Genomic DNA, 19,093 nt, shown 5'->3' with positions numbered 1-19,093 from the left:
TCGTTAACTTCCTTAAAAATCTCTTTTCGCGTTTCGGGCTTTGAAAGGCCTTGATTAGTGATCGCGGTACGCACTTTGCAAATCAACTACTCGAGAAGGTGCTTAAAAAGTATGGAGTAACCCACCGTTTCTCCACGCCTTACCACCCTCAAACGAGTGGTCAAGTTGAGAATACTAACCGCGCACTAAAACGCATTCTTGAAAGAACGGTGAAAAACAATCCTAAGATTTGGCACCGGAAGTTGAATGATGCGCTATGGGCATTTCGAACTGCATATAAAATGCCCATTGGTACTACACCATTCCGTCTCATTTATGGAAAAGCGTGTCATTTGCCGGTTGAAGTGGAGCATAAGGCCTATTGGCACTTAAACAGTGTAATACCGACCTTAAGGAAGCGGGAGAACATCGATTTTTGCAAATTCATGAACTTGAGGAATTGCGAAACCATGCTTATGAGAATTCGCGCATTTATAAGGAGAAAACGAAGTTATGGCATGATGCGCATTTGAAGATGAGAAAAGAATTTGACCGGGCAATAAAGTTTTGTTATTTCAATCTAAGTTCAAATTCTCCGCCGGAAAGCTTAGGTCACGAATTTAAAAGTACATAACATGAAGAAATAAACTAAATTTACAAGTAATAAGTTCATGGTTGTTCATACTTAGAAAGATTCAAGCCAAGGCTTTGATCTTTAAGAAAGTAAACCTTAAGTTTACAAAGATGTAGACAAGTATGATAATGAAACTTATGAACTTTAAATCTTTAAAACATTTAAGTGTAGATCCATAAACTAGAAAGTTTAGATTCTTGTTCTTGGTTCTTTACAAACAAAAGATGAAATTAACCAATATTACATGAAGATACAAGTTAGAGAACTTGATCTTTAACAACAAACAAACAACAAACTAACAAAGCAAGTAATTAAAATGATGATGATGGAGTGCTAGTATTCGGTTTTCAATTAAGGAAAGGAAGAACAAATAAGTTTGTTACTTACAATATTTTGAGAGAAAATGAGAGAAAGAAAAGTAGTAAAATGAAGTGTGTGTGTGTGTGTGTGTGTGTGTGTGTGTAAAATGAAAGAATGCAAGCAAATAAGTATACAAAAAAAATGAAAAAAGAACTCCTCCACACCCTTGTATGGCCGACGGTTTTAGGAGAAAAAAAGGAAGGAATCAAATGCACTTTCATATGTAGGAGAATGGTGTGAGCTAGAAGTGGTATTAAAGTTAAATGGTGTGGGAAAATGGTGTAAGTATACATGTAACAAGTCTTTACATAACACTAATTAATCTAGTTATATCTTAATGTAATACTTGCATAAAAGAGGGCTAACTAGTCCATTAAGAGAGTAGGGTGGGCTTCCAAGTCCATATCAAATAATAAAAGCCCAAGTCCAAGTAAGTAACAAATTAAATAAACAAAGCCCAAGTAATTAACTAGTAACATTAGTTAATTAAAAATGATCAATATTAATTAATCATGAGTGTAAATAATATTCGAAAATATTATTCGTGAAAAGTACGTGTGTCACAAAGACAAGTCGGGCCATGAAAAGTTAAATACGGTAACAAGTAACACGTATAAGAACAAGTTTATTAAAACACAAGCATTAATAATAAATTATTAATAATTAAACGTTGGAAAATCCAGGGTCGTTACATTACCCACCTGTTAAAGAAAATTTCGTCCCGAAATTTTAAGCTGAGGTAGATGGAGGAGTTGGGAAAAGGTGAGGATACTTCTTTATCATTTGATCCTCTCGTTCCCAGGTAAACTCAGGTCCTCGTTTGGCATTCCATCGTACTCGGACGATCAGAATCTTGTTGTGTTTCAAAGTTTTGACCTCACGGTCCATAATTTCGATAGGCTCTTCCACGAAGTGGAGTTTGTCATCAATCGTAAGTTCCTCCAATGGTATGACATGTTCCGGTTCAGCAAGACACTTCTTCAAATTCGATACATGAAAGGTAGCATGAACTGAGCTCAATTGAGTTGGAAGATCCAAACGGTAAGCAACGGGTCCAACAAGCTTCAAGATTTCAAAAGGACCAATGTATCGCGGGCTTAACTTTCCACGTTTTCCAAAACGGATTACACCTTTCCAAGGGGCGACTTTCAACATTACACAGTCACCCACGTTGAATTCAAAGTCCTTACGTTTAAGGTCTGCATAACTCTTTTGGCGATCACGGGCCGTCTTAATTCTCGCTTGAATTTGGACTGAAAGGACCCGTTCATATACATTATAAACGATTCACAATAGTTGATTACATTGCGAGGTATTTGACCTCTATATGATACATTTTACAAACATTGCATTCGTTTTTAAAAGACAATCTTTCTTTACATCGAAAATTTGACATGTATGCATACCATTTCATAATATCCAAACTATAAATGACCTAATCTGTCATTTACTTAATAATAATCTTTAATGAACTTCAACGACTCGAATGCAATGTCTTTTGAAATATGTCATGAATGACTCCAAGTAATATCTTTAAAATGAGCTAATGCACAGCGGAAGATCTCTTTCAAACCTGAGAATAAACATGCTTTCAAGTGTCAACCAAAAGGTTGGTGAGTTCATCAGTTTATAGTAATCATTTCATTTTCATCATTTTAATAGACCACAAGATTTCATATTTCCAATTCTCATAAATAAACGTCCCATGCATAGAGACAAAAATATCATTCATATGGATTGAACACCTGGTAACCGACATTAACAATATGCATATAGAATATTCCCATCATTCCGGGATCCTCCTTCGGACATGATATAAATTTCGAAGTACTAAAGCATCCGGTACTTTGGATGGGGCTTGTTGGGCCCGATAGATCTATCTTTAGGATTCGCGTCAATTAGGGTGTCTGTTCCCTAATTCTTAGATTACCAGACTAAATAAAAAGGGGCATATTCGATTTCGATAATTCAACCATAGAATGTAGTTTCACGTACTTGTGTCTATTTTGTAAATTATTTATAAAAATTGCGCATGTATTCTCAGCCCAAAAATATAAAGGGTAAAAAGGCAAATAAAACTCACCATACTGTATTTTGTAGTAAAAATACATATAACATCATTGAACAAGTGTAGGGTTGGCCTCGGATTCACGAACCTATATTAATTATATGTATTTATATGACGGTCAATATTTGTCTAACAATTTAGGTCAAGTCATAGTGTACCACAATCCTAATGCTCGAGTCTGACTCAACAGTATAGTAACATGTTATATTACCCATGCTCAGTTAGGTCAAAAGTCAAAGGTTAAAGTAAAAACGAGGTCGCATGCAAAAATACAATAACTTATACAAAAAAAAGATTTTTCGGTCAAACATGACTAAACGACCACTTCAGCGATTTTTAGAAAAATTATCGGAACTCCGATTGATAAACGGTCCAAGGATAAAAGTTACACATTACCAAAAAGATTAAGCATAAATTTTACAGAAGTAAACTAAAACTAGACAACTCGTAGTTGCCAACGCGGTTTCGGCGTTTCAAAGTTAATTTTTCAGCTTTAATAAAATTTACAAAAGTGACCGAGTAGCCTACTTTGGAGATTTTTAGAAAATTCCTCGAAACTCGGATTGACAAACGGTCAAAGCCTTCAAATTTTCGTTACCACAAAGATATAACATGATTTTTGGTAAAAGTAAACATACATCAGGCCGACCATGACAACTGATACAAAACTGACATTTTTAATAAAAAGTTTCAGCTCTTTTTAGAATTTTAAAATGTGATCAAACAGTCAACATTGACGATTTTTAGAAAAATCGTCGAGACTCAAATTGACAAACGGCCAGAGTCGTTTGTTAGACCTTACAGCAAAGAATTCAGTGGTATTTTTGTTTTAATCTGAAACAACGCAGATCATCGAGAATTTCAGTTTTCGTATCGACGTTTCATCAAAATTTACAAAACTTCTTTTATCCATAACTTGACAACCGTTCAACGAAACGAGACGTGCTTTATATGAAAATTCATCTACTCGACGAGTAGAATCCAAATAACCACTTTTTATTACCCAGAAAATTAGTTCACTAATTATTAACAGCATTTTTAATTACGAAATTAATTGTTTAATTCATAACTTTCTAACCGTTCATCGAATTCATTCGATATCTAAATGAAAAGTTCTTAATTTTTCGCTAGCTTTCCAATGACATGCATATCTTATACCTTATTTCATCCCTAGTATAACAACCTTTAAGATTCAACATAACCTATCTAAGGGCAATATCAAATGTACAAATAAGCATAATCCTATTTTCTCGAGCACTAGTCAGGGATACACTATTAGTATGTAAAAATTAAATTAGGAGTACTCACGTATCAATATTGAGGTTCAATATTGGAGGAAAGGTACGTAGACGCAATGGAGATGATAAATACTAGATTGACCTCATGAGCATACCCTCGAACATTACCCCTAACCTCCAAAGCTATAACACATAATTTCCTTAGCTCTATCCCGCTCATAAAACCAGTTTTGAAAACACGCGAGCAGAACCTCGTCGTAGTATTTTATGTGTAATACTAATAATAATAACCTTATTACTACTAATTAAGATTAATAAGAATATTAATCTTAATATTAATAATAATATTAATAATAATTATAATTATATATAAAGAGAGATTTAGAGACAAGTAAATATATGTGTGTATATCCGAACGAAACTCGATAGATTTATAGATGTGTTCAGCACCCTTAAATCATGCGATTGCATGATTGGCAAAACCAGCTCATATGCACTAGTTTACTACACCGACACTCATTTGCAACATTGTTATAAATATATAATATTTAATATATATATAATATTTAATCTTTAGAATTAATTAAATATTATATTATATTTACGCTCATGATAAAAATATAATTTTTACAAAAATGACACGGTCGTGGTCTCACGACTCATGTACCACTTTCCGTTTTTCGGGCGCACTTTCGTACGTTTAGAAAACTAGCCCTTTATATTACGTGACGTGTACCTTTTACAAAAATTAGACTTACATAACAATAAATTACCTTTATAAAAATATAACTTATAAAGTTGAGCGTTGTGGTCATTTCCTTCTATAAATCCAAGTCTCGTTGTTTGTCAAAATATTTTATTTTAAATTAAGCGTTTTGTGACATGTACCTTTATTAATAACTAGACTTAAATTAATTAAAAACTAACCCACTCGGAGTGTAACTTAATCTTTTGAGTGTTTTGGTCATTTACTTTTATAATTCATACCCTCGTTAGTTATCAAAGTATACTTAATAACATTAACTTAAACCAAAACGTCTTTTGAATAAATTAAAATATATTTATAATATATAGGTTTGAAATACTTTAATAAAATATTTAGATTTTAATTATATTTCAAAGTATATTTGAAGATCGTTTATAATATTATATCCTATAACGTTTATACTTTAAAAAAAATATAATTTCCTTATGCGTCAACGTTTAGTTTGTTTTCCTTAAACTTTCTAAATAATATAACTATATTCCCAAAGTTTCACTTTCACTCTAAATAATAGGAAGGTTAACTAGTTAACGTTTATATAGAAAGTCGAACAGAAAACTCCACTAACATTTGGCTAGTTCTCGTTAATTGACACATTTGTCTTTACTTATAACTCACTTTACCATTTTTCGAATACGGTTAATAATAAGGGTTACCTAATTCAAAGTGGACCTCCTAACAGATACTCTTAATCATAATTCAATGTATCTGATAATTCAATCATTTGATATTATCTTTTAATCTCGTCGATAAACTTACATCGAACAAATATATTCATGTAAAGTATTATCTATTCAATACCTTAATAGTACTTCCAGGTTCATAAAATAGATCTCATAGCTTATAATCATATCCACTAATCCGTTCGATGTTTTATATAATATATCTCAATTTAATAATCACACATATGTATATGTATATATAATTGTTCGTGAATCGCTAGGCATGGTCAAAGGGTATATGAATATAGTTTTTTTTTTTTCAAAATTTCGAGACTCAACATTACATATTTTTGCTCATCGTGTCGGGAACATATAAAGATTAAAGTTTAAATTTGATCGGAAATTTCCGGGTCATCACATGGACAATCTTCTCAGTTGTTTCATGGACTATCTCGGGTCCGGTGATTTGCGTTTCGCCTACTTCTGCCCAACAAATAGGAGATCGACACTTGCGGCCATACAACGCTTCAAAAGGTGCGGCAATAATACTTGAATGATAACTGTTGTTGTAAGAGAATTCGGCTAGCGGCAAATGCCTTTCCCAAGCCTTTCCAAAATCAATAACACATGCACGTAACATGTCCTCCAAAGTCTGAATCGTGCGCTCGCTTTGTCCATCGGTCTGTGGATGATACACAGTACTCATGTCGAGCCGGGTTCCCAAGGCTTCTTGCAAAGAACGCCAAAATCTGGAAGCAAAACGGGGATCGCGATCTGAGATGATCGATAAGGGCATGCCATGACGAGATACAACCTCTTTTATGTATAGTTGAGCGAGTCTCTCCATCGTATCAGTTTCCTTCATGGCTAAGAAGTGTGCAGATTTATTAAGACGGTCAACAATAACCCAGATGGTATCGTATCCGCCCACCGTCTTTGGTAACTTCGTAATGAAATCTATTGTTATTCTTTCCCACTTCCATTTTGGGATTTACTGTTGTTGAAGTAACCCAGAAGGATTTTGATGTTCGGCCTTAACTTTCGAGCAAGTCAAACACTTACCAACATACGTTGCAACGTCCTTCTTAAGATTGGGCCACCAATACTGTTCCTTGAGATCGTGGTACATTTTACCAGCTCCTGGGTAAATTGAATATCTCGACTTGTGGGCTTCATCTAGTATAAGGTTCCGTAGATCTCCATAATGAGGTACCCAAATTCTTCCGACATAGCATCGGAGTCCAGTTTCCTTAACTTCAAATCGAGAAACGAGAATGTTCAAGTATTCATGAGATATATTCTCCTCCTTGAGAGCCTTATCTTGGGCTGCTCGGATCTAGCTATTGAGGTTCGAATGAATGGTGATGTTCAGAGCCCGAACACGAAGAGGTGCCATCCTCTCCTTTCGGCTCAAAGCGTCAGCTACAACATTAGCCTTGCCAGGGTGATAACGAAGTTCACAATCATAGTCATTCAGTGTCTCGATCCATCGATGTTGTCTCATATTTAGTTGCTTCTGATCAAAGATGTGTTAGAGGCTTTTATTATCGGTGAAAATAGTGCTCTTAGTTCCATAAAGATAGTGTCTCCACAGTTTTAATGCAAAGACAACGGCTCCAAGCTCGAGATCGTGCGTTGTGTAATTTCGCTCGTGAATCTTCAGTTGACGAGAGGCGTAAGCGATAATCTTTGTGTGTTGCATCAGTACACAACCAAAACCACTTTTCGAAGCATCGCAATAAATGACGAAATCGTCACTGCCTTCAGGAAGTGATAAGATAGGTGCGGTGGTTAACTTCTTTTTCAAGGTTTGGAATGTTGATTCCTATTCAGGTTCCCAAATGAACTTCTTCCCTTTGTGAGTCAGCGCGGTCAAAGGATGCACAATCATAGAGAAACCTTCAATAAATCTTCGATAGTAACCGGCAAGACCTAAAAATTGGCGGATGTGAGTCGGAGTAGTGGGGGTTTCCCACTTGCTGATAGCTTCGATCTTTGCGGGATCAACTTTGATACCTTGATCACTCACAACGTGACCCAGAAATTGGACTTCCTTCAACCAAAACTCACACTTGGAGAATTTTGCATAAAGTTGCTCTTGTCTCAAGAGTTCCAACACTAGACGAAGATGTTGCTCATGCTCTTCTTCGCATTTGGAGTAGATGAGGATATCATTTATGAAAATGATAACGAACTTATCCAGGTATGGCTTGCATACGCGATTCATGAGGTCTATAAATACGGCAGGTACGTTGGTTAAACCGAATGGCATCACGAGAAACTCATAATGACCATAACGAGTCCTGAATGCAGTCTTCATCACATCGCTCTCTTTCACCCTCAACTGGTGATAACCAGATCGCAAATCGATCTTAGAGTAAATGCTCGATCCTTGTAGTTGATCAAAAAGATTGTCAATTCGGGGAAGAGGATACCGATTCTTGATCGTCAATTTGTTGAGTTCACGGTAGTCGATACACATGCGGAATGATCCGTCCTTCTTCTTCACAAATAAAACAGGTTCGCCCCAAGGCAAGAAACTTGGTTGGATAAATCCACGGTCTAGCAGTTCTTGTAGTTGACTCTGCAACTCTTGCATTTCGGAAGGTGCGAGTCGATAAGGTGCGCGAGCTACAGGTGCAGCTCCTGGCGCTAAATCGATCTGAAACTCTACTGCTCTCGGTGGCGGTAATCCAGGCAATTCCTCTGGAAAGACATCGGAAAATTTGTTCACAATTCGTACGTCATCCACACTCTTCACCCCAGTTTCTAACGTTTTCACATGTGCCAAAAGAGCAAGACGTCCTTTCTTCATGATCTTTTGGGCCTTCATGCAACTAATGATATTCAGTTTCGAGCTACATCTCTCTCCGTAAATAATCAGTGGCTCACCATCTCCGTGTGGTATACGAAGAGCTTTATCTCCATAGATAACGTCGGCCCTTATCTTGGTCAACCAGTCCATACCGACAATAACATCAAAGTTTTCCAACTTAATGGGTATCAAGTCAATCTCGAAATCTACACCAGCTATATTGATAATAGCTCCTCGGCTAATTTGGTCAACTTTCTCAAGTTTACCATTGGCTACCTCTACAAGCATACTCTCCTTTAAAGGAACTAACGACCAATTTATCTTAGAGCAAAAGTTTCTACATACATATCTTCTATCGGCACCAGTATCAAATAGAACATAAGCTAATAGATTGTTGATAGTGAATATACCTGTGACCAAGTCGGGGTTCTCACGGGTATCCCTTGCGTTTACGTTGAAAGCCCTACCACGAGGTGGCCCACCGTCCTTTTGCTTGTTGGGGCACTCATTTCTGAAGTGGCCCGTCTGTTCGCATTCATAGCACGTTCTCGGTCCAGTAGGGTTTGTCTTCACATTCAGGGTGGTGATCTTGCAGTCTTTACCAATATGCCCAGTCCTTTTACATTTTTCACAGACCACGTTGCAGTACCCGGTGTGATGCTTGTAGCATCTCTTGCACTGCGCCAGACTACCCTTGTAGTTAGAGTTCGAGCTAGTGTTCGGATTAGGGTTCCTCCCATAGTTGTGCCTCTTAGCGGGGGTTTGATCATAGGCTCTCCCCTTGTTGTTGTCCCACTTATGCTTCTCACTGCTAACCCCTGATTTGGATTTTCCCCTTTCCGGTTCATCGCTGATAATTTGGTTCATTAAGGTGTGCGCCATGCGCATTGCTTCCAGGACATCAGCTGGCTTAGAAGAGGTGACATTTCCCTTAATGGTCTTAGGAAGTCCCCACAAGTACCTTTCCATTCGCTTAAACTCCGGGGTAACCATCGTGGGACACATTAGATCTAATTCCAGATACCTACAGTTGTAACCATCAAGATCGTTTCCTACCACTTTCAGTCCCCAAAACTCAGTTTCCATCTTCTGTATCTCCGTCCTGGGGCAATACTCTTCAATCATGGCCCCCTTAAATTCCTCCCACGGGGTAGCATACGCCTCATCAATACCCTTAGCTTGATCAAGTGTGTTCCACCAGGTTAGGGCGCCGTCCGACAGCGTACATGAGGCATACTTGGTTTTGTTCATTTCTGAGCAGTTGCTAACTCGGAACACAGATTCTAATTTCTCAAACCACCTAGTGAGACCAACCGGCCCCTCAGTACCACTAAAGTTGTGGGGCTTGCTGCTTTGGAATTCCTTATAAGTACACCCATTATGAATGGGCTGGTTAACTGGTGGGGCTTGGGGGTTCATTTCCGCTAAAGCTGCGGCTACTCGTTCAGTGATCATTTCTTCGATCTGTGCTGCTGTGGGCGTTGATCTTCCGTTGGCCATTGATGTTCTAGACAGAAATTTTGGCTCAAGTCAAAATCCAGTATTCAAATAATAATAATACAGTATATGGTAACCAACATGGAATTAACATAACACATGTTACTTAAGTAACGCAAATAGATTCAGATACCACAAAATCATCATACAATAACGTAAATGGAACATCGTACAAAAGTAAACAACCCAAAGTTCCATTCATTAATAAAAGTTGCATACATTCGCATAAGATTCGTACAATACATGAGTGAAACATGAAACTACAAACGGGATTACAATAAGAAATCTAATACAAAAGTCCTATGGTGACGGTGGGTAAAGGATGTCCATCATGTGGGACACCTGGTCCTCGAGCTCAGTTACCCGAGCACGGAGCATATCCACCTCCCTCATCAGTTCCTCGACAGAGGGAGAGGCTGGTGGAGCAGGCGGTGCTGATGGTGCAGGTGGAGCGGGTGGTGCAGACGGTCCGGCACCAGAAGTAGATGCTACATAACGGGGAGCTTTACATTTGAATGGATCAGCAGGGTACGGCACAAGCCGCTTACGGGCGGTAACCCTAGTCCTCAGTCCACGTGCGTTAACGAATGACCTACCTCCGTTAACCCCTGGAATAACGGTACCGTCAAAATGATACCGCTTATTCGGCGGGGTAGAGGGTGGCTGCACGGGTGCCTCCTCAGGGTCCTCGTCAGAATCATCGTCGCTAGAGTCGTCGGATGATAGGTCATCAGACGATGAGTCTTCGGAATCATTGGAAGGTGGATGTGCTCGGCCGATAGTTGATGTTATGCGAGGTGTATATGAAATAGCTTATATTTTACTAGGAAATATTATTAAATACGATACAATTTTACACAAGATATTTATTTATTTATAGAATTGATATAGTTAAACCTTGCTACAACACTTATAGGCAGTGTACCTAATCGTACAGTAGTGTAGTTTTTAGTAAGTCCGGTTCGTTCCACAAGGAATCTTTTAATCAAAGCTTAACGCTATATTAGTTTAATTTATAAAAATACAAATATATATAAAAGTAATATTATTATTATAAAGGGGGGTTTTTACCGTTTAATGACCGGTTTGTCGATTTTAAAACTTTAGTCGCAGTTAAAACCAAATGTAAAATATTAAAAATAAATACAAGACTTAATTTAAAGCATAAAGTAAATAACGATAATGAAATTGCGATAAATAAAAGTGCGATAAAATAAACTTGCGATAATTAAAAAGTATGATAATTAAAAGTGCAATTAAATACAATAACAAAAAGTGCGATAATTAGAAGTGCAATTAAATATAAAATAAAGGAAATTAAATATGAAATAAAAGAATTATGCTTATTTAAACTTCCGTAATCATGATGTTTGACATGTTGATTTTAGTTTTATGCCCATAGGTTAATTGTCCTTTGTCCTGGATTATTTAATATGTCCGTCTGGTTTTTGTCCATAACAGTCCATCAGTCATAAATATAAAGTGCGAGTGTCCTCGTCAAATTATCCTTATACCCGAAGTTAAATATTCCAACTAATTGGGGACTTAAACTGTAACAAGATTTTAATACTTTATTTAATAATTACACCAGGTTATCGACTGCGTGTAACCCAAGGGTTTAATATTTTGTTAACAATTATGCCAAGTGTCCTTGTACATAATTTCACCCCTGTTTTAATAATTCTAGTGGCTATTAATCCATTCCCGAGTCCGGTTAAATGAACGATTATTCGTACATATAAATATCCCGCTCATCGTGTCCGATCGAGTGTATATGGTTATTTATAGGGACGTTCAATTGTAAATCTTTATATTAAAATTAACAAACTATCATTTAGTTAAACAAATATAAAGCCCATTAATAGTCCATAGTCTAATTTCCACAAGTGTCGTTCTTTTGTCCAAACCCCAATTATAGTACAAAGCCCAATTACCCAATTTTAGTATTTAGCCCAACATCATGATTACTTCGGATTAAATAAGCATAATAATAACTTAGCTACGAGACATTAAATTAAAAAGGTTGAACATAACTTACAATGATTAAAAATAGCGTAGCGTTACACGGACAGAATTTCGACTTACACCCTTACAACATTCGCTAACATACCCTTATTATTAGGATTAAAATTAAAATTAAAATTAAATTAAAATATAAATATAAATATTTACGTATAGATATAGAGAGGATGGATATATGATCAGAATTCGTTGGCTTTTATAGGGATTTTAGTCCAGGGTGTCTCCGCAACTCGCGACATTTTTTGCCTTCAAACTCCGCGAGTCGCGGAGTTTGTTTTTACAGCTCACCAGCCTTGGCTCCTAGCTTTTCGACGGATTATATAAATAAATATAATATATAAATAATTTTAGTAATTATTTAAATATTATATTATATTTATGTGCATAGTTGACTTGTAATTTTTAGTCCTTTGCGTCGAGCGTTGAGAGTTGACTCTGGTCCCGGTTCCGGATTTTCGAACGTCCTTACGTACAATTTAATATCTTGTACTTTGCGTTTTGAATCTTGTACTCTTGTAATTTTGAGACGTTTCTTATCAATAATTGGAACCTCTTTGATTGTATTTTGTACTTTTGAGCTTTTTGGTCGTTTGCGTCTTCAATTCGTCGAATCTGTCTTTTGTCTTCACCTTTTATTATTTAAACGAATATTACTTGTAAATAGAACAATTGCAACTAAAAGCTTGTCTTTCTTGAGGAATAATGCAATGAAATATATGTTCGTTTTTAGCATTATCAAATATTCCCACACTTGAGCGTTGCTTGTCCTCAAGCAATATAGTCTTGAAATACTAGAATCACTTCTTTATTCTTCACACTTTGTACATCAGTGATTTCTTTATGGCGGTATAAACAATGGTAGTAACGATGTGGTTTACAGTCCCACATGACTATAAAATTTAGATCCTTTAAGGAAATTGGATCTTTATGAAAACATTTGATCTTTTTGAAAATTCAATCTAGTTTTTTCCCTAGATAAGTTTTCCGGAATAACCCTTCACCGGTGTTTGCAAATTCTTTTTGTGGGTTTGGTGGGTTTCATATTTGAAAATTTTAGCTCAAAACTTGCGGTTTTGTGTCACCCACTTGCTAACCTTGTATTGGGAAAGCAACACGTCCAGTTTACTTGTTCCGTATATTACCTTTTGGTAAACTACCGTCCGGTTGTAAAGGGAAGCGTTGAACAAGCACTGTTTAAGGCAATGTCCCCTGACATGCTTTTAATTATGGTCTATAACGTGTCAGACGCAATTACTATCCTTTGTAGGAGCAATAGTAAAGCTCACCCTTATAATTTGTCTGTCTGGCACAAGGTTCTGTCTTTGACCATGCTATGCAACCACCGTTCTTACGGTTGACACCCGATTTGGTTCAGATGACCTAATGAATTCCAGGTGAATTCCTAGGATTTTACGTTCAATGGTAATGAACGCATTGAAAATAGGTTTTCAGAAAACAAATCGGTTTGTAATTTTTGATCAAAATATTTTCTCGTTCAAGCTCGAGTTTAGATATCATTGAATTCCATGAGTTTGAATTCTCAATCTTTAAGGTCAATCTCTAGGATTGAGTAATATCAGTCTTAAAAGCTGATTTTTGATTTTAAGGAGATTATCCTTTCTGGGGATCTGATTCATTAGTCTTATCAAGCTAATTTGCATGGTGCCCCCCATTGTACGAGATAAATCCTTCTCATGGTTAGGATAAATCTGACCACTTAGCAACCCTGTTTGATGCTGAGGTCCGTGGATTTCCTGCTGATTTTAGAGATGACTTTTCTAGATTTTTCATCAACCTACAGCTGGTCTGGACGACAATTTCCTGACCTAAATCAAGAAGCGCGTTTCTTTTTTGGAAGACTTTACTTCCTTTTAATGATGGAATTGATTCATCGTGTAGATCCATCTATTCTTTTCTTTCATCGGGTAAAACAGTTTAGTTTAGTCCAAAGCAAAAGTATCTTCAATTATTTGTTACAGAAATATGTGACATATGTTTAAAATAACTTGGTAAATTTTCCCACACTTGGCTTTTATTTTCCTTTTTATTGTCCTCTATTCCATTTTAAATGAATTCTAACATTTTGGTTTGTTTCTCAATTTATGTCCTTTCCGAGGTAACAATAATTTCGGTGTTAAAACCTAGTTTTATCATTCATAAATATGTATAAACATGATTTTGAGTTCATTTAATTGAAAATTTTGAAAAATTTTACTAGAATTGGGTAGTCAGTATATAAGACTACGGCTGTTCTTTATTATCATAGAGCACTAGATTCTAATACAACTACTGCATTACTAGTATTTTTAATGGTAACCAAGTGTTTAAGATAAAAATTTTAAAAATCCGAAAGAATTTAACCCCTTCCCACACTTAAGATCTTGCAATGCCCTCATTTGCAAGAAATCAGTAACAATTTAAATTATTGAGGGTGATTTGTGTGAAAATGATTAAATTTTACCAAAGTTTCCAAACATATTTGTGTTTGTGTTGAATGATAAATGGTGCACATCATTTGTTCATTCCTTCTCGTTGTTATTTCACATATATTTTGCATCTTGTCGTCAAAATTAGTTACTTTTGCTGAACTTAATGCCAGTCTTTGAAAATGCGTTGTTTTACCCTGTTGTGTACATAAGATAAACTACAAACATATATACATATTTTTGAAGTTTGGTATATTACCCCACATTCAAAAATTATTAAAATCTAAGAATAAAAGTTATAAAATTATAAAAACTATTACAATATTAACATAAGTATTAAACGTATCAACATTACAAATTACAAAATAAATAAAACTAAGTAGACTAGGGATGATACTGATACCAGTAGGGGTTCCATGCATAACCGTATGTGTTATAGAATGCTTCGGCTGGGTTATACGTAGGATACGGTGGTTGGATCTCTATAGACCAGGGAGGAAATACGGGCGATGGAGTAGGAATATAGTTTCTACCTACATGTTGGCAATGAGCTATGATTTGGTTTTGATGAACTTGTCAATCTTCAAATGCTCTATGTCTAGCATTTTCATACTCTTGTGAAGCTATAAACCTTTGCATTTCTGTCATTTCATTTCCCCCTCCCACATTACCTGGCTGTTGGTTTCTCTCAACCTGTGGATGTCTACCATGGTATTGTACTGCGGCGTTATTTCACCTCTTCAAAACCTTCGCACCATGGTATACATTTAAACCAATTGTATCGTGGGGTTCTGGTTCTTCGACTAATAATCCCCCCCCCCCGACTTATATCCACATTGAGATACTCAGCAATTAATGTAATAAATATACCACCTCCTATTATGCTATGCGGTCTCATCCCCCTAACCATAGCTGATAAATAATAACCCACACAATAAGGTATACTTACAGTGCTTTGTGGGTCTCGAATACACATGTGGTAAAACAAATCCTGTTCATTTACCTTTTCCTTATTCTTACCTCGTTGCGTAATCGAATTGGCTAAAAACCTATGAATTACTCTTAACTCTGCTCTATATATATCCAAATAAGAGTAATTTCCCCCTTTAAATCGGTGATGGCTAGTCATTTGACTCCATACACCATGCGTATCAAAATTTTCATCAATTTTCCTACCGTTCAATATCAACCCTCTACAATTGGCAGATGCTAACTCCTCAGGCGTATATATACGTAAGGCCTGAGCCATATCTAGTATAGACATGTGGCGCATCGAACCTCCTAACAAAAATCTAATAAAAGATTGATCGGTTAAACTAACTACCCGATCATTTATTTCTATACTACACAATAATTCTTCACACCATACTTTATATACAGGTCTACGCATGCTGAATAATCGTACCCAATCGTTAAAAGTAGAATTACCATACCTCTGTGTAAGTAATTCTCTAATTGGCCCGGCCAATTCTACAGCTTCTAATGGTCCCCATTCTATTACCCTAGGTACTTCAACAACTTTAGAATGAAGAGTATGCAAGCCCCTTTGGTATTTTGGATAATCTATCCAACGTCTGTCAAATCTCAAGTTCGGGTGCAAGTCTTCCAAGTGCATATCTGAAAATGTCATAACTGGATGAGGTATATATTGTTTATAATAGCTATCAACATCCTATTGTTCCGCATTCTCAGGAGGAGCATTGCAAGCTTGGGATGAAGATTCACCCCTTTCAGTCTGCAAAACACATCAAACACAATTTTTGTGCATCCAAATATGCATTAGTGTCAGCAAAATCATCAATCAAAATAATTACAATGACATGTCCAATTTATATCAAACTTATGCTCATTTTCATATTTTTATTAAATCGACACTTTTTCAAATAAGCATATACGAAAATGTTCGCCAAGTTCATAAGCATTCAACTCAAATAACATGTCAAAATAATCATTACTAGCAATTAAACAAGTTTCAAATGGCATTATCTCTCAAAAATCAAGTTCATGAATTTTAGACTTGAAAAAGTCCACTTTAATTCTCAAAATCATGTTTAGGCTCAAAGTTTGGCTCATTTAATTACCTAAACATGTTACACTACTTAATTTAGCAACAATTCATGACAAAAATCGGCCATAACTTGTTTATATCAAAAAGCCCCAAATTTCTCAAGAACACAAACCCTAGATTACTCAAAATTTGAAGTTTAAAGCTTCTAATCATGTTAAATAGCATCAGTCTAGGTTATACAAGCATAATACATAAACAATTTAAGCATAATTACACTAAAAAGCATCAAAATCGAATTGGGTATAAAATTGCTCAAGAACACTAATTTTCGGATTAAATGGTGTTTAGGTGTAGAAATTTACCATTTTTCTTGAGTAATTCCTTGATAGTATCCTTCTCAACATGATTTTAGTTAAAAATGTAATGAAAAACGGTGAAAAATTGTGAATTTCGGAGTGTTTGTGTGTGTATTTTCGGGTGTTTTTTTCCCAATTTTTGTGGTGCGGGGATGGGACTGATCAGTTCTGGCATTTTATTTTTTTCTGTATTTTTCAAGCTCCGCGAGTCGCGGTGATTTTGTTCTTCAAACTCCGCGAGTCGCGGCGTTTGTTTTTTTTTTTTTTTTTAATAAGCCTTAACTTATAAAACAAATATAAAATAAATTTAAAATTTTGTTTTCCTTTGTTTTAGGATGAGGTCGTTTCGGATCGATGTCCTAGTCCGTCCCTCGACAAAATTTTAAAATTTGTCTTTTTCAAGCGATTGTTTTAAAAGCTTAGATTTTTGGTTTTTTTTTTTAATGTTTTTGGCATACTTTAATTCAATAAGATTAAAAACAATGATAATAAAAGTTCTCGTCCCTCCCTCGGGTAAAGCAATTTCGGTTCAAAGACCTAGTCTTCAACTCACGACGAATTTTAAAAATCATATTTTTAACTTAACGAAATAAAGTAAATTTTTGTTTTTAAATTCACACCAAACTTAAATTTAAAATGCATAAAATTAAAAATTCATATTTTTTAAAAATTAAAAATTCACACCAAACTTATATTATATTTTTGTTTTTATACATACAAACTTAAAAATATCAATTGGTCAAATATTTACAATTTTAAATATATTAATTTAAAAAGTTTACAATATTAATTTAAAATTTATATATTAATTTTAAAAACATGGTAAAAATAAAATTAAAAATCTTTTTGGTCTTTTATCCCACTTTAATCAATCAAATATTATCAAAAATATACGCCCCTCTTTTCGGTAAAGTAATTTCGGTTCCATGACCTAATTTAACTCATGACGAATTTTTAAAATATTTTGGGTTGATTGATTAAAGATATTTATACCTTAAGAATAAACGTTAAATTTCGCAGTGATGTAATAAATTTTTGTATGATATCAATAATTTCGGTAGCCAAACCTAATTTTATTCAATACCAATTTAATACTTTATAGCGAACAAATTAGCGTTTATTATCAAAAGGTTAAAAATAAAAATAAAAATAAAAAACTGTACAGACTTACCTGTGAGATAGTATTCTTAGTGATATGATCTATCCCATTCATAAGATAATCGGTTTAATTGATTTTCCATGGCTACATAGGCGTAACCTCGAGCATTCAGTGTTTTTTCTTCTAAACGTATGAACGGTCCGTCTCTGCATAAAGTAACAAATTCGGTGTTTGAATATGTTTGATTATTTGAACATTTACCTCCATGTGACCATTTTCCGCATTTGTGACATCTTTCTAGGTGTCGTGCTCTTCTTTTCGCTGCGGATTTTAATTTTCCTTTACCAAATTGTAAATTATTATCTTCGCATCTGGATTCTTTTCTTACTCCATCCAATCTTTCTCTGATTACTGATACTATTTCACTCGGAAGTGTGTCATTATTACGTTTAGTGATCAAAGCGTGTAGCATTAGACCATGGTTTAGTTCACAGGAAGTCTTCATTTAGTAAAAACCTAAAAAAAATAAAAATTCAGAATGGGAGGAGAAGACTAGTTCTTTAGGGTCTGCTAGGGAAAGACCATTCGGGTTCCATTTTCGAGAACTACACGAAAACAGAAAAACTAACTCTAACAGAAATACATATTATCCTTTAAAAGACTTGATTCTCCCCACACTTTGTTAGCTGTGGTATCGAAATTGTGATTAACTTCATTGTCAACTTCCATTGGACTATCTATGTAATGTTTAACTCTGTGACCATTAACTTTAAATTCAATTCCATTTGAATTTATTAATTATATCGTTCCGTATGGGAAAACTCTTTTGACTATGAATGGTCCAGACCATCTTGATTTCAATTTTCCAGGAAATAGCTTGAATCGTGAATTGAAAAGAAGAACTCTGTCTCCTTCTTTAAATTCTTTTGAACTTCTGATTCTTTTATCATGCCATTTCTTCGTTCTTTCTTTATAGATTAATGAATTTTCGTATGCTTCATGTCTTAATTCTTCTAATTCGTTTAGTTGACTTAACCGTAGACGTCCAGCTTCATGTAAATCAAGATTACATGTCTTCAAAGCCTAAAATGCTTTGTGTTTAATTTCTACTGGAAGATGACATGATTTTCCATAAACGAGTCTAAAAGGTGTGGTTCCAATTGGAG

This window comes from Rutidosis leptorrhynchoides, chromosome 8, assembly GCF_046630445.1.
Source record: "Rutidosis leptorrhynchoides isolate AG116_Rl617_1_P2 chromosome 8, CSIRO_AGI_Rlap_v1, whole genome shotgun sequence".
Taxonomy (NCBI): domain Eukaryota; kingdom Viridiplantae; phylum Streptophyta; class Magnoliopsida; order Asterales; family Asteraceae; genus Rutidosis; species Rutidosis leptorrhynchoides.
Note: the sequence above shows the minus strand (reverse complement) of the source record.